General features: G+C 33.3%; 1 long non-coding RNA gene across 1 annotated transcript in view; it reads left to right on the top strand.

Moving 5' to 3' along the window:
* Positions 1–8,026, top strand: part of LOC144244156 (uncharacterized) — an 88,420-nt gene extending 80,394 nt beyond the window's left edge. The window contains exon 4 of the long non-coding RNA XR_013338854.1: positions 7,967–8,026. This is a non-coding gene — a long non-coding RNA (uncharacterized LOC144244156). The remainder of the gene's footprint in view (positions 1–7,966) is intronic.
* The last annotated feature ends 10,955 nt before the right edge of the window (positions 8,027–18,981 follow it).

Below are 18,981 nucleotides of genomic sequence, written 5' to 3'. Positions count from 1 at the left end.
ATATGAGCTTCACACAACAAAATGCATATGATGTCATATTTACTTCATGCTACTTAAGAAAATTTAATCCATTCTACACACTGTCTTGCCAGAGGAGCACAAATATATAATGAAGTCATTAGATGAATTATATTCTCAAATAAAAGCAAGAGTCCAATGGGTCATATAAAATCCAACAATGGACAGACACAGGTTCATATTTATATCTACCAGAAGGGCAAATTCCAAAACAATATGTTATTTTTTTTTTTAAATTAACATCTTTCTGAAGCATCTCTCAACCCTACCACCTACCATACAGGTATTACTTGAACATTTCAAGGACCAAGTCAGCTTCCTAGTTTAGTAGGATGCATTCAGTATCTCCTCTTGGATGACTGTTTCTGCCTCCTCACTTTCCAAATCTCAGTCCCTTTAATCCCACGTTTTTATATGAACCAAAGCTAGAGATCTAAAAGTTCTCCTATAGTCCTTTAAATCTGTTTTGTTTGGAATAAAGAATGTTTATAATTTTGATTAAGGGCCAATATTTAAAACACAGAGATTTTCATATAAAAATCTGGACTTACAGCTTATTTTGAAAAACTGAACATTTGGCCAATACTGAGCCTGTATTTCCTCATATGAAGAAAGGTGAATAATGGCTTCCTAATTTGTAAGATTTATCTTCAATTTAGTACAATGCCTAACATTCTTTGTTCATTTTTTTAAATACTGATTCGCTTTTGTTGTGAAAATGTTTTGAATGAAAATGTACACATGATATTCATCTCTAAATGTTTCAGGGTGCATCTCTTAATAAAAAACCTAAAAGAACTCTTTCTACATAAGTACAATACATTATTATATCTAAAAATTAGCAACAATTCATTAATATCATATAATGTACAGGCTATATCCAAAATCTCTAATTGTTCCCCTAATAATCTTTTACAGTTAATTATTTAAATCATTTATTCATTTCTTTAGCATGACCAGACCTACTCATTTAGCTTATTTACCTTATTCAAGTTGGTATTTGAGTCTGTATTGCTGATCTAAAACAAAAGATAAGCTTTGGAATGGGAGAAGATATTTACAGACATATCTGATAAAGGGTTAGTATCCAAAATCTATAAAGAACTTATCAAAGTCAACATCCAAAAAATAAATAAGCCAATTAAGAAATGGGCAGAAGACACGAAAGACATTTTTCCCAAGGAGACATTCAGATGCCTAATGGACACATGAAAAGATGTTCAATGTCACTTATCATCAGGGAAATTCAAATCAAAACCATGATGAGATACCACCTCACACCTGTAAGAAAGGCTAAAATTCATAACAAAGGAAACAACAAGTGTTGGCAAGAAAGTGGAAAAAGAAGATCTCTTTTGCAATGCTGGTGGGAATGAAAACCAGTTCAACCACTCTGGAAAACAGTATGGAGGTTCCTCAAAAAGTTAAAAATAGAACTATCCTAGGATACAGCAATTGCACTCTTAGGTATTTACTCAAAGGACAAAACTCCTGATTCAAAGGGACACATGCACCCCGATGGTAATAGCAACATTATCCACAATAGCCAAATTATGGAAAGATCCCAAAGGTCCATCAATTGATATTGGAAAAAGAAGAGGCTGTGTGTGTGTGTGTGTGTGTGTGTGTGTGTATGTGTAAATGAATATTACTCAACTATCAAAAAGAATGAAATCTTGCCATTTGTGACATGGATGGAGTTAGAATGTGTTATTTTTGGAGAAATAAGTCAGTCAGAGAAAGATAAATACATATGATTTCACTCATGTGTAATTCAAGAAAAAAAAAACAGATGAACATGGGTGAAAAAGAGAAAGAAGAGAGAGAGAAGAAAACCATAAAACAGTCTCTTAACTATATAGAGACTAAACTGAGGGTCGCTAGAGGAAAGGTGGGTAAGGAGATGGGTTAAATGGGCAATGAATATAAAGGAGGGCACTTGTGATGAGCACTGGGTGGTTGTATTTAAGTGAAGAATCACAAAATTCTACTACTGAAATCAATGTTACACTATATGTTAACTAAAATAGAATTTAAGTTTTAAAAATACGAAACAATTAATTTTCAAAATATGTCTTAACTTCTCTTGGAACAAAGGAAACTCTTAAGACTTCAAAATCTAAAATTGTGACTAATTTACATTAATATTTACCATTTTTGTGGGGAATAGTAGATGGAAAGTATAGATACAGAGAGAAATTAAAACATTTTTAAAAGATTCCATTTTTCATATTGTTTAACAGCAATAAGCATAAATTAGGAATCTAAAACTTTTTCTGACACATAATAGTCTTTTTTGACTGTTAGCCTATGTTCACATTGGCCTAGAGAAGGGGGAGATGGACTCTAGGCTTGGGAAATTGAAGATCAGTCCTGAAAAAAAAGATGCAAAGAAACTTACTCCAAGTTCTGGAAGAGGTAGAATGCTTCAATCCATTCTAAGCTTTCCCATGGTGCTGGGAATAGAATAAAAATCCCTTAATGTAACTTACAAGATATATCACGATTTGGTTTTTGTCTTTATATACCAATTGTTTTTCTATCATTTCACCTAGGCTGAATGCTTTTACTCCTTGAATGCATTATGTTCTCACCAGCTCTGACAATTTCCAGAAACACTTCCTTAAGTCTTAAATATTAAGTGAAACTTTTTTTTTTTTTTTTTTGGATCAGAAACTCTTAAATGTACTTCCTCAGAGCCTTCCACCTTCACTGACAGATTACTGAACATGGTCCACCATGATGATCAATTATCAGTCTTATCAGAAAGACTGCTTGCTCTGTGAAAGCTAGAGCCATCTCTAGCTCATTATCATTTTTTGTTCAGCATCTTATATGATCCTGAGCATATAACACCTATCCAATGAATGAATGAAAAAACACAAAATTATAGTCATATTCTAAGACAATCTTTGTTGCAAACTTATGATGAGTTTATCAGATATACTGTAAAATATGTTGCATGAACTTCAAAATGTCATCTTATTTTTTTCTTGAAAGGTGTTTCACTGCCATAAATCAAGGCTATGTTATCTTGTAGGAGAGAGAGAATGAACTTAAAAGAATGATGTCTCAGCAGATCATGAATGTGTTGTCGTTTTCTTTCTGCACATTGTCAGTTGATTATGTATTTCCTACTACATTTTCTTATTCTACCAATAAATCACAAGAATCAGATTCCATTCCTTCTACACATCTCCTCATCAAAAGGGAGAAATTTTAAACAATATTATCACTAAAATATTGATTTTGGACTATAAGAACTTAGAAACCTATTAATGGCAGACGTGTAGGCCTCAAATAGCCAAATTCACTGAGAGAATACATAGAACAATTACCAGCACAGGATCAAATTTATGTCAAGCGGGTGCATAAAAAAATAAGCAAAGACTATAAAAATGTTGATTATAATATTGCATAAGTGACATAGTTTTATTGCCAGTAAGTTATTTTTTTAACATTTTTAATGTTTATTTTAGAGAGAAAGAGAGAGACTAAGTGGGGGAGGGCAGAGAGAAAAGGAGACACAGAATCCAAAGTAGGCTGTAGGCTCTGAGCTATCTGCGTGAAGCCTGATGTGATGCTTGAAATCATGAACTTTTGAGATCATGACCTGAGCTGACGCTGGACGCTTAACTGACTGAGCCACCCAGGCATCCCATCAGTAAGTTATTATTAAATTCTAAACTTGAATATTGTGGCTCAAGCTCTGGTCTAGAATTTCTGAATTCAGTTTTGTCCTTGACCAGCAATATGTGACCTTGTACAAATATCTTACAAGTTTTGGTCTCATTTCCTTCATTTGTAAAATGAAGGCTTGGTATAAATCCTCTAAAGTCTATTCTATATTGAAATGTCTCTATTTAATTGTCTCTATTTAATTTCCTCTATTTGCTTTCAAACTCAGTATATTGGAGACAGCACACTTATGTGAATTAATGGTTAGGCAATTTCCCCCCTTTTTGAAGTCCTCTTATACATAAAAAATTTTAAAAATTATACATATCACTTTTTTATTATCTTATTTGAAACTCACATATACATATATACACACACAAACATATATACATATATATGTATATATACATATGTTGACTAGTGAGGGATAAAGAAGCCAGGAACTCACATTTCTGATTTTTAAGCAAGTATTATTTTCATTCCAACTCATGACATAATCACATCTATTTCCAAGGCTTCTAAGTTTTTAATGTGTAATTTAACAGGTTTTATCCAAGAATGATCTATAGACTATGCCAAATATGAATGATCAACCTGGTTCCTATATCTGGCTGGTTGTGGACAATGATGCCCTAATATCTGGCAAGGTATTGGGAAATGAGTCTACTAGCTGGCACTAAGAAAATAACTGAGAAGATTAAAACACATGTATACTGAAGTGATTTTAAAATATGACTGCAGGGGCGCCTGAGTGGCTCAGTCGGTTAAGCACCCAACTTCTCAGGTCATGATCTCATCGTTCGTGGATATGAGCCCTGCGTCGGGCTCTGTGCTGACAGATAGCTCAGTGCCTGGAGCCTGTGTCAGATTCTGTGTCTTGCGCTCTCTCTGACCCTCCCCTGCTCACGCAGTCTCTCTCTCTCTCTCTGTCTCAGAAATAAAAACATTAAAAAAATCAAAATATGACTGCAAATTCTTTGATATCCCTCCCAGTCAGAGGTGGAGTCTAATTCTCTCTCCTTGATTACTGCCTAGTCTTAATGACACACATTATAACAAATAGAATACTGCAGAACTGACACAAAGACTTCTAAATTGTAAAAACTTCCACCTGGCTTTCTTTCCTGGAATCTGGTTCTTAAAATCCACCTGCCAGGACACATTCAGAGAACATGTGCAGGTAGTGTGGCTGACAGTACCACCTGAGGTCCCAGCTGATGGTCACCACAAACAGCCAGACATGAAAGTGAAGACACCTCTGAGGTAACTCTAGCTCCAGGTACCAACTGATCAAAACTCATGAGAATCCAACTAAGATTGCCTAACTATACAATTTATCCCCAGAGTCATGAGATTTGGGAGTATGTTCTATAACAAAAGATAATTGAAACCTTCAATTTTTCTAAAATTATTTAAAATTAGCTTTTTATTTTTCTCTCAATTGGGAGCACAGATACTAAGATTAATCCTCACCTTCCCTTTCATAACTTCAGGTTGCATGTAGCTTATATAAGAGCTACTATAATTAATAATTTGGACATTGGAATCACATATTCTTTTTGTCTAATTTTTCTAATGTTTATTTTGAGAGACAGCACAAGTGAGCATGCTAGTGGGGGAGGAGCAGAGGCAGAATGAGAGACAGAATCACAAGCAGGACCCACACTGTCAGCACAGAGCCCAACAAGGGGCTTAATCTCATGAAATCAAGTCTGACACTTAATGGACTGAGCTACACAGGTGCCCCTGGAATCAGATATTCTTAGTTCTGACTCTGCTTCATTGTGTGATTCTGGAAAAGTTACATAATCAAAGACTCAATTTCCTAATATTTCAAAATTTATAAAATGCCAGGACTCATCCTGTCAGCTTTTCTAAAAAAATATAATTAATATTAGTCACACAAAGTTCCTGATGCAAATACTAAGTCTGTTAACCTGTTGATTAGAGAACTCTGGGTATATTAACTTTGATTCCATCCCTACCACCTTAGCCCCATATATAGGCTTGCCCTGGTTCTCATATTGACCAAAGGCTACCTGGGGTGCCTGGGTGGCTTAGTCGGTTAAGCGTCCAACTTTCGCTTAGGTCATGATCTCGCGGTTGTGGGTTCGAGCCCCGCATCAGGCTCTGTGCTGACTGCCAGCTCAGAGCCTGGAGCCTGTTTCAGTCTGTGACTCCCTCTCTCTCTGACCCTCCTCTGCTCATGCTGTCTCTCTCTCTCTCTCCTAGAAATAAATATTTAAAAAAAAAAGGCTACCTATACTTCCTCTGCTAAAAAAAAATCATTCAATTCACTTTCAGGAGATTTTAAATCTAACAAGAAGGTGTACAAGTAGAAGAATTTACCATAGGCATCTAACTTAACTTGATTTTCACCATAGCCGATGTATTGGAAGACAAGCTTACAGAAGCATTTGTGTTTATTCTTAGACTAAAAAAGCAACACCTTTAATAAAATAGAGATGATGATTATAATGATGACAAAATTATTTTATCATCTGACAGGTTATTTTAGCACCATACAAATATTTTATTTTCAAACTTTCTAAATGCTAGATACAATGTATATAATAAAATATACATTGAGAAGAATTAATTTTAAGGAATCCAGTCAAATCTGGAACTAGTTTTACCCCCTAACACTCACTGATTTGAAAAAATACAACTAATATAGTTCTGAACAAGCATTTCCATTTATTTCTAAAACATCTTGATATAACATGCAAAACCTCTTAATGAAAAACTTTATGACTTACGAAGTTCATGTCATACACATACAAAACTGTCACTCGATCTTTATTTTTTTAATGATTTATTTATTTTTGAGAGAGACAGAGAGAGAGAGAGCGAGAGAGAGAGAGCAAGAGCGAGAGCAAGCGAGCAGGGGAGGATCAGAGAGAGAAGGAGACACAGAATCTGAAGACAGGCTCCAGGCTCTAAGCTAGCTGTAAGCACAGAGCCCGACGCAGGGCTCAAATCCATGAACCGTGAGATCATGACCTGAGCCAAAGTCAGATGCTTAACCAACTGAGCCAATCAGGCACCCCTCACTAGATCTTTATTGAAGGAGAATTCTGGTCTATGAGAACTGAATTTGAGAAGTTTATTAAAAATTAGATGATTTAGGAATGAATTTTCCATTATTCATTCAAATCCATTACCTTGCATTCACAGGTTTAATTGCTTTTAAGAATGAAATAATGGGGATAATTATAAAAATTCATATTTGCTATTCTTCAACTTTTAAAAATTTTTAATGTTTTATTTATTTTTGAGAGAGACAGCGTGAGCAGGGGAGGGTCAGAGAGAGAGGGAGACAGAATCTGAAGCAGACTCCAGGCTCTGAGCTAGCTGTCAGCACAGAGCCCGTCGCAAGGCTCAAACCCACAAACTGAGATCAAGACCTGAGCAGAAGTCAGATGCTTATCTGACTGAGCCACCCAGGCACCCCTAAAAACATTTTTAAATAGCTGCTTATACATGTTCAAGAGTTAAGAGGATATATTTTACCACCTTAAATACACTATAGAAGAAGGTATGATTTTAATCCTTCCTCCTATAGATTTGCAAAAACAAATGCCTCATGAAAGCAAGAGGTTAACTTTGCTGTCCATGGTAAGAATAAAAAATATTCAAGGTATTTTATCCTCCGATAATTGAACTGTACACTCAAATACTCTTCTTATCCCATGGATTTTCTAAGAGGCAAGGCTGGCCCAACAACTCCATCCTGCTCATCAAAAAAATAACACTCACTCTACATTATTGAGTAAAAATTATTTGGTAGGTTGGCTATGCATGGCATCCTTCAAATATGCGGGGAGAAACTAAACCGATTCTAAATTACTTTTTTTTTCCTTGAACTGGGAAGAAATAAAGAAAAACTCTTTTATCAATTATGATAGTTATAAATGTGTGGCTTACATATGGTGGCTATTTATTAGTACTAAAATTTGGAAAATATAATTTTCTGGATAATTTCAGCATTTTCATTGATTTCTTTGAATTGCTACTTCTTATCCTACACTTAGGATCATCGTTTTTTTCCCCCAAGACTCAACTCATTCAGTTTCCTTTATTTCACATCTATAATTACCATGCTCCATTATATTTAAACATCTATAAATTATGATTATATATGACACTTCCATAGTATTTTTACTCATCTCCCATCTGGATTATAAGTTCCATGAGAGTGATGTTTCAACTTTTTTCTTTTTTTATTTTTTCATTTTCTATAAGGATTTAAGATTTTTTTTCCCAACAGGAAAATAAAGATCATTGAAGTATAGAGCAAGATCTGCAGTGAAGAGAGGACATCAGTGTATTTAAGTGAGTCTGGCATCCACAGATGTAAATCATTTAAGTGGATTTGAGAGGTTATCACAGGTCAAAACTGAAATCTAGACAGGTCATGTAGTAGGTCAATATATTTAGATCACTTTCTCAGGAAAGACTTGATGAGAAGAATGCTAGAATGAATGAAGAGCAGTGAAGTACAATCTGGTAAATTAAGTAAACATAGCCCACATTTTATAATAAAATGTGAACATAGAACACATTCTAAAATATATGGTTTTGGAATAGATTTCAACTCACAGTGAGTTGAATGATTTTTATATTATCAAAAGAAGCATCATAAAACACCCGGTATGGTTGATTTTAGATTCTTCCCTTGTTTACCAGTAGAACTGTATTTTCTTCATCAAGTTATGTATTTTTCATTGTCAATAACCTCCAGCATAACATCTTACATACATTAAACCCTGAATAAACACGGCTATCTGCTGGCTTACACTGCATTAGAAAGGAAACATTATTTTCCAAAATTATTTCTTCAAAAATGTTTTTTCAAAGTTTATGTATATATTTTAGAGAGAGAGAATGAATAAGAGGGGGAGGGGAAAAGAGAGAGGAAGTGAGAGAATTCCAAGCAGGCTCCACACACTCAGCACAGAGCCCAACATAGGGCTCAAACCCACAAACCATGAGATCATGACCTGAGCTGAAATCCAGTCAGATGCTTAACCAACTGAGCCACCCAGGTGCCCCCTCTTCTTCAAATTTAATGTAAATATCTTGGGTAGAGCCCAGGAATATTTTATGTAAATCTTTCATGAATTCACCTATATTCACAAAATTTTGAACACTTAAATCATTCTGTTACTAGTGTACTGAAGATACTGAAATTAACAAAAGGTCCATGGCTCATGTTCTTTCAGGTTAACCAGATAACTAATATACAGAGAAGAGAAGGGAAAAAGAAAAGTAAAATCCAGTGTGAAAGATAGGAGAATTCTTTGGTGTGGTGAGATCACATGGGAAGAATACCATACCTATATATGGGTATCAGGATGGAATACTATGATAAAAGTGTGCCTTTTAATTGTCCCCCAAATACATAAATGATAAAAGTTCCTTTCACTTAAAATAATCTCCCTTAGATAATTTAGTTATAATTTATTATGGTTTAGTGAATTGAATATGTTTATGAGAAAGTTGAACTGTTATTTATTTAGTTTTATTGTTGGGGTTTTTTTTTGTTAGTTGTATTAGAAAAATGTATCTCTTTGTATGTATTACATAAATGACATTACTTGTATATCAATAGTTTGTATTAAAAATAAGTAAATTTGTACCAATAATTTTCTTCTTAAAATTTTTTTATGTTTCTTTATTTTTGAGAAAGAGATAGACAGCAATAGGGGAGGGACAAAGAGGAAGACATAGAATCTGAAGCAGGCTCCAGACTCTAAGCCGTCAGCACAGAGCCTGATGCAGTTTTAACTCATAAACTGTGAGATCATGTTCTGAGCTGAAGCTGGATGCTTAACCGACTGAGCCTCCCAGGTGCCCCTGTACCAATAATTTCCAATGACATCTTGAAAAGTTCTCTGCTAGTGAATATAACCAGTTACTGGGTTCAGCAGTAACTCACAAAAGGTAGTGAATGAATATAGGTAGAATGTATTAAGGTCCATGTCTTATCAACTGAAAAAGAGGTTGAAGACAAAAGCACTATAAGGCTGTACAGCATCTCCAGACTCCATCAGACCAAATATGTGGAAAGCATGAGTACAGAATCATTCAAGGACCTAACTGAATTTAGGATGGCAGTATAGTGTATACTATTTACACTAGAATACTCACAATAGAGTTTATAGGACATCTAGAAAGTAAACCTTATTTGCAATTACCATTAACTTTTAAAACACAAAAAAAACCTTTTTAAACTAAGTCTTTGTAACTTTAATTGTATACTGTCTGGATCGAAATCTTGGCACTCTAATGTATTGGTTATATACATTTAAAAAATTTATTTATTTTTCTGAGAATACTCAGAAAATATATATTTCCCAGAGCATAGTCCACTGTAAAAGAGAATACAAGTAATACATTACTTCAAATATTTGTAGTTTGATTTATTTTTTTAAGTTTATTTATTTATTTTGAGAGAGAGAAAACGAACAAGTGGGAGGGGGTAGAGTAAGGGAGAGACAGAATCCCAAGCTGACTCTATGCTGTCAGTGGAGAGCCCAACATGGGACTCAAATTCACAAACTGAAATTATGACCTGAGCCAAGATCAAGAGTTTGATGCTTAACCAACTGAGTTTAATCCAACCCAAGTGCCCCTGTGGTTTGATTTAAAGAAGATATTACATATAAGTTACTTACTAAAGTGACTGCCTCTTGACAAAAAATGCTAATACTCAGCAATACTCATGTTTTTCCTCTTTTATCTAGTAATAATTATAAACTGTATTTTCTAACTACCAAGCAGATTGGTGAGATCATGTGACCTTAATCTGGGTAAAGCAGTGTGGACAGAAATTTCATATAAGTAAATTGTTTTGCTTTTGCTTCTAACTAGGCTTTTGAAAATCAAAATGAAAGGTACCGAGGAAAATGAATCATCAAGTTTATACTATAAATAGATTAATGAACAGTGGAAGCAGAAAGAGAAAATCTTGTTCCTTCCCATTATAGATATTAAAAAGGGCAGCTGGACCAAGGTAGGTATAGAGTACATTGGGGCAAGAAGCAAGGTAGTCTTGTTAGATGGCCATGAGAGAGTGATGACTGAGTCAACTAGAAGCCAACCCAACACCTGCATAGCATCATCTCATATCATATGCTGGAGAGTTTCTCCAAATGTCCAACCTACAAAGTCTTGTCCACATCTTATTCAATATGTTGAAGAGTTACCTACCCATTATCTGTGAGTCTTACTGAAAAGGGACCATATCCTGAGAAACTACACTTTGGTGGGTATCTATCTGAACTTTTACTATGGTCACCTTCTTTGTTAAAGAACATGGGATACCCCTCTCCCAGAAAACAGATGTAATCTTTAATCTCCAAAGATAGAGAGACAGTAATGGGAATATAGGTACTTGGGTGGGGCTTGGGAATACCCCACCTCTATCACACCTGCTTCAAATATTCTCTCTCTCTCTCTCTCTCTTTACTGACCAAGGAAGAATACACTTTTGGGTATGCATGTGTGAGCAAGAGAGGGGCTGGGAGAGAGAGAGAGAATCTTGGGCAGGTTTCAGCACAGAGCCCTATCTAGGGAACTCAATCTCACAGCCATAAGATGAACTGAAATAAAGAGTCAGACTCTTAATTGACTGAGCCACCCAGGCAACCTGAAACATTTTCCAATTCTTCATGCAACAAGACTCATTTTGATAAAATTAGGCCACATGAACTAATAATAATTTAATCTTTCAGTAGAGTAAGGAATCATAGAAAAGGCAAATCTAATTCAATTTATTTCATAAATCATAATTGTCAAGGAAAGAAATATTGAATAGAATTAAGCTTTAAATAGATACTTCTTATAAGTTCTAAAAGTAAAATATCACATCATCATATAGCCAAACTGAAGAAAGGCTATGGTTATCAAAGATGAAACGCTGATATTGATAACCAGAAATTAAGGCAACATACCTTTAGATAGTAACATGGCTATATACATGGAGTTATTAATTAAGGGGTATATATCTTTACAGAACATTTTTAAAATTTGGAAAAACAGAGTAAGTAAAATACTAAAAATTTCATCAAACTAGAATAACATTGTCTGGTAGGCTAAAGAATAGAATTAATTAACCTTTGAGAAACAAAAACAATAAAATGATTACTTGGGATGAGCACATATAAGAAACCAAAAATAGATAGATTGAGATGAGGTACATAGAGAACACCATGTCTTTTTTGTGTTTTTGTTTTTGTTTCTTTCCACAAAGAGAAACTGTCTTTAAAAGGTAGTTCCCAACTGTCTATAATATTGTGGAAAGTTAAGATTAGTTTAAATTAGACTGTATAACTTCTAAGAACACAATCAGTTCTGAAACAGTTTTTTATATATACTCATTCCAGTTCATTTTCGTGGTCATTATTTTGACTCATATAGTGATCATCTAGCTCCTAGCAACAGAAATCAAGTGGAATTTGTCTCTTTTCTGTATTCTACAATATATTTCACAAACAGTATTTCTTTACTAACACAAGAAATCTTTATAAATAAACACAGATATTTAATAGTCCACACACCGCACACGGCCTAATTTCCTCACACAGCAAAATGAAAACCAGCATTTCTTTCTACATGCATGGTATAAATTGTTAATTGTCTTTGGTCAGCCAGTAAGTACTTCTTTCAATGGTTTCCCAAAAGGTTAGCTTTGGAAATTGCTTTTTCTATTCACTCTTTTTCAATATGTATTATTCAACTAGGGAACTACCTATCTGCTTCCCACCATTTCTCCACAAAATCTGTCATTCAAGGCCTGTAAAAAGTGTCATTTCTGTTAGTAAGGTAATACTTCAGCAGAGTATCTTCTCAAAGCAGATAATTTACATAACTTCCCTTGACTATGAGTTGTTTTGTCAACTCCAGGAATGCTTCAGAGTTATTTGTCAGTATGAAGACCCTGAGAATTATGTAGGAAAATTTTTGAAATGAGCAAAATACACATGACTCAGAGAACAAACTACTCTAGATTATTACTAGCCCAAAGGAAAACGTTGGAAAAGTAAAGTGGATTTACTACCATCCTTCTCATTTCTAGTTGGATGTGGAAATAATTTTAATTCATTGGATTGAAAATGTAATTTCTGTCAACTAATTATTCAAATAACTGGTAAATTAAATTGCAGGTATATTCTTTGAAATATACAAATTTGATGACAAAAGAAGTAAGCATTAATAATCACTTACTATTAGCAAACACAACTATTTTCCCAATATATGACTAAATAATTAGGATATTAAACTTAAACTATGAGGGGTACATACAAAGTTTAGAAATGTTATCAATTTATCTTTTGAAAAAATAAAAGCAGTATAATTATCACTGGTAACAACAGTATTCTCATTTTCTTTATGTCACTTGCCTCATTTTTAAAAATTAAAAAGTATGTGATGTTTCTTTCAATAAACTGCAACTTAATGAAGATAATATTATATCTGACTCTTCTGTCCTCTCCATGTAGGATTCATATGTGTACTTTTTTTATTATTTAGCTTTACCCTGGAAGAGGATAACCAATACATTGAAGATGTAGATGAGAAGATGAATAATTATTCATTCTTCCTGAACGATTAGTTTCAACCAACCAAGTTTCTCAAAGTTAAGAAAAGATTAAAACATGGGCATTAAGAAAAAATATCAGTTATACTTGTCCCATGTAGTTCTTCTTTTAACCATGTAGAAAGTAATCATCATATAAAGTTGGAAAGAGAAGTAATTAAATATAATTAAATATATTAAGTTATCAGTTTGCATCCTGTTTTAGATTTACATTCAAAGTATGTTTCAGTATTTTGCAGATATTCCAGATATTTATCTACCTATAAAAGTGATAGTTTTCTGTTCTAATATATATTTTACTATAACTTATGAGAAACAATACTGTTGATCATTATAATGATGATAATGATGATGGTGTATTATTCAGCTGTTTAAGCCTTTTCTCTATACAGATTCTTTCCTTGTTAACAGAAGTTGCAAAACTATGCTGATATTCAAATAAAAGTATTCATTCAGTGTTGCCTTAATATTAGAAATAGCATATACGTGTGTAAATAACAGATTATTGTTTATCTATTTAAAAAATTAAGTAATCTCTACATCCAATATGGGGCTCTAACTCCCAACACCAAAATCTAGAATCACATGCTCTACCAACTTACCAACTGAGCCAGCCAGGCATTCCTTTTTTTTTTAAGTTTTGAAATTAGTTTTTTGCTGTTGTATCAAACATGAAATAAAATAGAAAAGTTATAGTTTTAGGGGTATAACAAGCGAATGAAGGAGAGCCTGCCAGGAAAATGGAGATTAATTAAACAGCTTCATAGACATTTTGTGTCATTTTTTAAAATTTTACTTAGAGGTTTTAACATATTGTGTTTGTATTATTAAATTAAAATAAAGACTATGGAGTTCTGTTTATAGACATCAAACACTGACAGAGAACACTAAGCAGTTATATAATCTATTCTTGTTAGATTTTATCTTTCATTGGACTTAAATTTCAAATTTATCAGGCATCTAATCCTTTTCTGTAGCCACCAGGGCTCTGTAAACAGGATTCCAGCATTTTGGTTAAAATACATGTACTGTTGTTTGCTATCTAGATGCAATTTCCCTCTATGCAGATTGTAAGAAAAAAATGTAGCTTCATGTAAAAAAACATGCTCTGGTTTACTTTTTCAAATGTAGTCATGGGCTGAAGATTTGGAAAGGAAATATATTATACACAAGGATATTGAATTGTGGTCTCCAGTGAGGTCTAAAAGTTCACAGAATTTTTTATTGCTATTTTGTTTAATGCTTTTTGATCTTCCCATATATTTCCATGATATTTTCATTAACCACTTATCCTTTTTAAATTTTCTGTTAATATGGAAATTTCTTTTATATTAATGTGAATAAAACACCAGATGAATTATGCTTTGGTAATAATTATAGTGAATTAACAAAATCTTTATTCTTCAAAAGTACAACACTGGCCAACGGTATTAATTATTATTCACTGAATACAAACTATGTGCTGGACACTTTAATAAATACTTTATATACATTATCTCATTGTCCTTTCCAGCAGAAATGGTTCCCATTTACAAATGGAACTAAGACTGAAATTAAAAGATATTATAAGGTAGGCAATAAAGCTAAGATTTGATTATCAGTTTACCTGATACAAAAATCTACATTTTGCCATGTAATCTTCACTATATTGTCTTTCTCTTTTTGCTATTAATGAATACATGCAATTGAAATGTACACATTAATAATGGAAGTGATTGGCTTGGTATTATTTTATAAAAGGTTAAAATTAAAATGGAGAAAATATAAGTTCTCAAACTTTTAGGTAATCACAGTAATGCCAAATTTATTTTCACCAGCTTTAAAAAATAAAATCAACCCTATACTACAACCTAATTACCTTCTTAAAAATATATTTCTAAAACATTTTCAGGACATACAAAGAAGGAAGACGAAGCAGTCAGGCACACAGTGATTAACCCAAAATCCTAGTGCTGAAAAACAAAGCTTAATACCAGTTAATTTGTCATTAAATCAGAGTTACAGTACAGTCAGGTAAAATTCTTAGAATTGCTTATAATTTTCAGAGTTTGGAAAACAATTTCCTGGGCAGATGTTTTTACACTGTCCTAAATGTTCCTGTCTCTGTCAAGTGTTGAACATTTTCTCTGGTTTATGCACCAATATATTAATCATTTCCAGTCTTTCAAGATGACAACCTGGTAACAATAACATACAATATACAGTGATCACTATATTATTGTTAATTCCTTACAGTGTACACACTTGAAAAAATCAAATTAGTCTTTGTTACTTGGTGTGGTGCATTGTTCAAAAAAATGAATTAAATCACTGGCCTTGAAAATTAAGTATTAATTGAAACCTGACTATTAGAAAACAATATCAGAGAAACATCATTTAACATGTAATTTCCTTAAATTTGTGACATTAGGAATGAGGTTACTGGGCCAAAGCTTGTTTATGCAAATGGAATAAGTTACTGTCATTTCTAAGAGCAGTGAAAGCTTATCAAACTTCCCTTATGAAATATTATTTTAAATTATCTTTCAACCAAGTGTAAGATATTTAGGAGTTAAGTATCCAGTGTATAGCTTCTCTGTACCTTTATTTTTTGTCTATTTCTACAGTATTTTCTCTGTAGTGATCAAATTCCCAAAGTCTATAGAAAATGGGAAAATATAAATTGATCATTCAGTTTTAATTATACCTAGCCCTAATGAAAAACTTATGAAAGAGATTAGTGATAGTTCTAAAAAACATAAGACTAGAAACATAAATTTAATTTATTCTGGTTATTTATGTGACAGAATAATAAAGGATTGTATGGTGATACCTCAAACTAAAAGGAAGTTAATCCAAAGGAATAAACACTAGTTTATTAAAAAAAAAAGAATGGAAAATAATCTTAAAATCTCAAAACTATTTTCTATGACATGATTTGCTCATAACCATTAACTTCAAAACATAATCTATATAAAATGACGTTAACAGTAGAAATCTAGAAGGTATTTATGTAAACATTTTTATGAAAGATACATTCTCAAAATTAGTTCAAAAGTAGAGACCTAAATGTTTCCAAAGGAATCTCAGTTCTTTCTAAGAAGCAAAAATAGTTCTGTTGAACCTTTTACTGTTTTCTTTGCTGGAAAAAACAGATTTCAATGTTCTAAAAAGAAAGTAAATTCTACCTTTAAATGAAATATCAACTTGGTAATGACATAAACAATTTGTACTTTGCTGAATTTCAGTTTTAAAACACACACACACACACACACACACACACACACACCAGTTAACTCTATCCCTCCAGTCTGAATTCAAAGTCTTTAATTCCTACTTTTCTTTCACACACATTGCCACATTGCTCCATCATCAAATCCTACAGACTCTAATTTAAAAACATTCAGCTTTTCTTACCACTACCATTTCATAACTTTGGTCTAAATCATTACCATTTCTTGTCTAGATGATGGCAATATTTTAAAAGATAGTTTCCTATTTCCAGTTTTAGATTTAAGGAGCCTGGAACTCCCCACTCTATCCAAACAAGTAAAAACATAAAAATATTGAAACAAAACACTGAAAAATAAACAATTTTTGGATCCATAAGAGAAAGGAGGGCACAGGGAAAACCATGGCATCAATTGTGCTCCCTGGTATTTACCCAAAGGACCAGAAGACTTATGTCTACCCAACAGGACTGTTTCCAACAGCTTTATTCATAATTGCCAATACTTGGTAACAACCAAGATGTTTTCAGCAGGTGAATGTATAAACTGTGGTACATTCAGGAACTGGAATATTACTTGGTGCTAAAAATAAATAATCAAACCATAAAAAGGCATGAGAGAACTTAAATTCACGTTACAAGGGGAAATGAATCATTCTAAAAGGCTATATACTGTATGATTCCAACAATATGACATTTTGAAAAAAGCAAAACAATGGAGACTATGAAAAAAATCAGTGGTTGTCAGAGTACAATGGGGAAAAGAGGTGAATCTGTGGAACAAAGAGAATATTTAGGGTGAGGAAACTACTCTGTATGGTACTGTAATGGGTGTATATGACACTATATATTTGTCCAAACTCCTAGAATGCAAAATGCCAAGAATGAACCATAATGTCAACTATCAGCTTTGGGTGATTGTAGTGGATCAACGTAGGTTCATCAGTTGTAACAAGTGGACCACTCCAGGGGTTGCCTCACTACTTGTGCGGGGGAGGGGATATATGGGAAATATCTGTATCATCCTCTTAATTTTGCTGTGAAGTTAAAACTTCTGTAGAAAATTAAAGTTGACAGGAAGGAAATAAGGCAGAAGGGAGGGGAAAAGGAAGGAAGGAAGGGGGAGGAGTGGAGTGAGTGAAAAAATGGTTTTCTTACTTCTCTCATTATAGGAATCAATGCATTCTCCAAGCAGCAATTAGAAGGTTCTTTTTAAAATGAAAATAAGATCATGAACAATTTTGTAGTGCACACTCCAATAATGTAGTCATATACTACTGAATAAAAAGCTAAAATTCATAGCATACATCAATAGGTGCTCTGTGCCTCCCCATTCCCCAAGTCTCTGACCTTATCTCCTCCCTACTCCAATCCATTAACTCCCTCTGCTCCAGTCATGATGGTCTGGTGGCTGTACCAGGAATGCACTAGGCATGCTCATGCCATAAGGCCTTGTCAGTTGTTTTTGCCTCTGCTGGGAATTGTCTCAAACATGCAAAACATGCAAAAAGTATATTTCCTCACCTCTTCCAAATCTTTGCTCAGGTAGCACTTTCTCAATGGCCCCTTTTTAAAACTCCTTCATCACACAGCCTATATCCCTTTTGCTCCTTTATTTTATTTTTATCTTCTGTTACATACCTTTTAAAACACTATACAATTCAGTGGTCATTTTTTTGTATCTGTCTTCTTCCTAATATAATGTAACCCTTACTTTTTATGCCCTATTACACCCACACCCCCTAGAAGAGTACCTGTCTCCTTAGAGACACTCAATGGATACTTGTTGGATAAAATATCACTAAAAGATGAAAATGTTATTGAAATAAAACATAATCAAGATATCCACAGAAAACAAAATCCCTTAAGAAAGGATTTGCATGTATGTATTCATCTAAATCTGCAAAGGTTTTTTGAAGATCAGTAGTGATAAAGTACCATGGTAAATACAAAGACTGGGAAATAAAAGACCTTAATCCTCACCAAAAAACATGCTGCCTTTGAAATAAATACTAATATTATTTATTCCTTTTTTTGTAATACAGCAAAGCAGGCATGCAATTAGTAAATAAAATGATGTGCCAATTAAAAAAGAAATAGAGACAAGTTTTAGGAATTTCAATTTATTCATAAGAATCTAAGAAAAGTATCTGCCTAGAAAGTGTATTCACAGACATAAAACTACAGCCTGAAACCAGGTGGTAAACTGTGTAATACTGCATCAGAATCAACTTGCCCTCACAAATGCAGAAAGTCAAAAGGAATTAAACTTCAAAGAAAAAATAATTTCCTATGCATACACAGAAGCAAAAATATTATGACATTTTTACATATAATGAGCCTAAGTAAGGTTTTGAGGCTCTTTTCACGCTGATCATAAAATACAAATCTACCAACCCAAAGTAGCTCTGTATTTTATGGGAAATTTAAACTTTTTGAAGAATTGTTTAATTTAGTTTTTTTTCTCAAGAAT

The sequence above is a fragment of the Crocuta crocuta genome, unplaced genomic scaffold (assembly GCF_008692635.1).
Source record: "Crocuta crocuta isolate KB4526 unplaced genomic scaffold, BGI_CrCroc_1.0 scaffold724, whole genome shotgun sequence".
In the NCBI taxonomy this organism is placed as follows: Eukaryota; Metazoa; Chordata; class Mammalia; order Carnivora; family Hyaenidae; genus Crocuta; species Crocuta crocuta.
Note: the sequence above shows the minus strand (reverse complement) of the source record. Positions and strands in the feature narration are given on the sequence as shown.